We start from the raw sequence: 3,850 nt of genomic DNA, 5'->3' as shown, positions 1-3,850 counted from the left end.
GCAGTGCTGTACTGAAGCGTGAATGTCGATGTATCATTTTTTACAGAAAAAGACAAAAGACTCAAGGCCCCGTTCCCACTGCTTGATAATCAACAATATAATGTGTGGTCCTTTTAAAGGGCAACAACCAGGTTGGGTTAAATGGTTGTTACTCAAGAATCCTTTGACAATACTGCCACTTCACTTCACTATAGAATTCCTTTTTATGCAAAAATGTGGGAGTTGTACTATCATCACACTCACATCATCCCTATATTTTCTAGTTATCGCTAACTCTACAAGATTTTTACAGGTAGCGATGGGGCCGCCTCCTAATGGTTGTCAAATTAAGTTGATTCTGAACACAGAAAGGCCTGACGATATCCACTGCTTCTTGATTACTAACTTTATCCCACAACCCATCTGATGCCAAAATTAAAAACTCGCAATCAGATGTTATTTGAATCTTTCTGGTGTCTGGTTCAGCTGTTATCCATTCTTTCATGTGTGAATCGCCTATTGGATCCCTGAAACTCGCCAAACTCCGTGGCGGAGGTCCACAATTCCATTCAAATTCTCTATCCGTTGTCGCTCGTCCTCCCTTCCAGCTCGATGATCACATGTAAGGGCTTCTAAAGCACCATCTCTGCTAATAACTGCTCGGCAATCCCCAACATTGGAAACCAATAAGTTGCCATTTATAATTAGAGCAGTTACACAAGTTGTACTGCTACCAACCTCTTGCTTCAAAAATTCTCCATCTGTTGTTAAGTACGCATCTCTAACAACCTGTTCAATAATGTCCTCTGTTTCGTTTTTTATTCTGAGCATTTCTTTCAGAATATTCTGCCCAATATTTTCGGCAGCGAAAGCTGCAACTTTCCGACCGCTATGACCATCAAAGACGCCAAAATATCCCTGTTTGGAATCGCCAAGAACACTGACAATGGCCTTGTGGGTATCTTCCATGAATTCTCGCTTACCCTTTTTGCACAAAACCACATAATGAAAACCTTCCATATTAAACTCCATCGGCTGCTCCACGGCCACGCTCGGCGCGTTGAGGGCCGGCAAATGGAGTGGAACATCTAGCATTAGTGAGTGTTGCCTCTTGTGCAGAGGCTTGTGGAGGTTTGTCGTTACACCAAAACCCACAGGTATTGGTAAACGTAACAAATATTAACTAGGATCCCGAGGGTGTAAATTATGGATTCTATAGAGGTGCGGTGATTCTTCCAACACCCCCCCCTCAAATGCAACTCGGGGGAATCGAACCTGGGTCCAAGCTCTGATACCATGTGGAGGTTTGCCATTACACCAAAACCCACAGGTGTTGGTAAACGCTACAACCCAGTAACTAGGATCCCTAGAGTGGAAATTACGGATTCTATAGAGGTGCGGTGATTCTTCCAACACCCCCCCTCAAGTGCAACTCGGGGGAATCGAACCTGGGTCCAAGCTCTAATACCATGTCGAGGTTTGCCGTTACACCAAAACCCGCAGGTATTGGTAAACGTAACAAACATTAACTAAGATCCCTAGGGTGGAAATTATGGATTCTATAGAGGTGCGGTGATTCTTCCAACAAGGCTTAGGGAACTTGTCCACCAAAAAGTGGGATATGCAGAAGCCAAAGACCGAGGGAGAATTCCCTGCTACAATGCAAGCCATTTTTACAATCTGCAGAGGCTGCGGTATAAATTCGATGGAGTGTCGTTCGGAGCCTGTTAGTGCTTGTGGTTCCAATTACAGTGTCTGCTAAGCATTTATATGGTGTTCAATGCTTCAACTCAAATCAGATATAGGAAACGTGCACCGTCAAACTCGTGTGTACGCGATCACAACCTTGCATTATTATATATGTAATACAACCGACTATGGGCTGCAAGATGGTGAAACGGTCTAAAATTATAGAGGAAATCCTTATTAGTTATCATGTTTCTCTGGTCAAGGTCCTCGCTCGTCATGAAGGAAACTCCCAAAAGGTTAAATTTCTTATAATGAAAATTGATTAAATCAATATTGTTTGTATGTGGTCACGCATGGCTGCCGTGATGGCGAGAAATAACCACCGGCACTAAAGTATGAAGGGTGACGTTAAGTTGTTTGTGTTTTGGAGTGAATAAATAGATTTAGTGTTTTCAATTTAAAAAAAATGGCATTTAGATTTTACAGAATTTAGATTTATCATTAAAAAAAATTATAGCATTTTAAACCAGATTTAAAAAAAATATATTATTTAAAAAAATAAAATAAAAATATTATTAAAAGAAAAGGCTTTAAACCTATCATTATTAATAACTTTATATTTGTTTATTCAAAATACATTTTTTTTAATTCTCTTTTTATTGAAAGATAATTTTTTTTTATTCAAAATACATTTTGGAAGCTTATTTTATTTCATCAAGTACATTCAAAATATGTTTTTCTTTTAAAATCTTTAATGGTTTAATAAAGCTTTTCAAAATATTCTCTTTCCAAAATCTCAATAATTTACCAAATGTTTTAAACTTTCACTTACAACTATTTGTTGCTTTCAAAAGCTCCGGTTAGGTTGTTGAAGAATGTTAAAGCATTCAAAAGAAATCTTCTATTAGAAAATCCTAATGGTGAGAGGGAAAGCAACCAAAATTTCAATTGAGGGCAAAGATGGATGATGAGATTAATAGGATGTGCATGCCGATAAGAAAGATTTTAAAGAGAAGGACAACCAAAAGAAGAATACAACTATCTGTGTATGTTTATCGCAACAAGTCATATGGGGTAAAGCATAATCAAGTTTGGGATCCGGCAAGATTACGATCAATAATGGAACAACAATAAAACTATATATGCGGATAACAACATCATTATATATGGGATCGAGGATGATTGAACGAACTAAAAACACATGACGAAGAGGTCATGAAAATTTTCAACTTGGGGAGTCTGATGTAGAAGCATCAACACTAGCCAATCCATTTTTCTCTAGAACCAAGAGGGTCATGAAGTCCTTCAAAGAGGAAGGAATTCCATCAATTGTAAATTACATAAAATAAAATTAGGAAATTTTATGTAAATACAAGTGTCCAGGTTCTAGAAAAATTTGGGTGGTTAGATTTTTTTGGTGAGCTAGTATTTTTGCCAAATAAGACTTTAACAAAGTAACAAGTGTAGAGTTATGTGTCTATACTTTTTGGATATATGTCTAAACAATGTTGAGTTTTTTAAGATATTTCCTAGATATAGGAACTATGTCTTTATGTACAATTAGAAGTTGGGGTTCAATGTCTCAGAAGTAGAGTGAGACAAAGCTTGAGAGAGGAAGCATGAGTAAATTTTGTGTAATTTATTTGTAAATATATATTATTAAAGAATATAACATGTTTTATGTTTTTACATGTCATATGTGTATTCTGATTCCGATGAAGCAGGGTATAAATGGTGGTGTAGAGTGAGACATTACGACAAAAGCACTCATAAGAGCTCAACTGAAAGTCCATCCCCTTATTAAATAAAACATTGATGAAAAGAAGATTGTTTCATTCACAAGAGTACTATCATTGACTTAGTTTTGTTATAAAAAAATTTGTTGTCTGTGTGGTCATATGGTGAGAGAGATTGTGTCGCCAAATTAATCCCATCCATCTCTTGATATTTCATGAATACATATTATGTAGATACCTATGTGATACCTATTAGTTTGATTTTTTTAGCGTATGAGTAGATCTTAAATGAATGCTTGACTTTCTTGATTTATTTCTTAGTGGGAAGTTATAGGTCAGACTTATATTTTGCAAGATGAAGATCTTCTACAAGAACTCTATTGAATCTAGTTGTGGCCATTTCTTTTATCTTTAAACCATAAATACTCTTGCATAGAGGAGTTTTT

The 3,850-nt window shown here is 36.5% G+C and overlaps 1 pseudogene; it reads right to left on the bottom strand.

Moving 5' to 3' along the window:
- Nucleotides 1-286: 286 nt before the first annotated feature.
- On the bottom strand, nucleotides 287-1,074 carry LOC149211688 (putative protein phosphatase 2C 25 pseudogene; annotated as a pseudogene).
- Nucleotides 1,075-3,850: the final 2,776 nt, after the last annotated feature.

Source organism: Pinus tabuliformis, chromosome 1_1 (assembly GCF_031772625.1).
Source record: "Pinus tabuliformis cultivar Carrire ecotype Pingquan chromosome 1_1, CPIR1, whole genome shotgun sequence".
In the NCBI taxonomy this organism is placed as follows: Eukaryota; Viridiplantae; Streptophyta; class Pinopsida; order Pinales; family Pinaceae; genus Pinus; species Pinus tabuliformis.
This window is presented reverse-complemented; position numbering and strand designations above follow the sequence as displayed.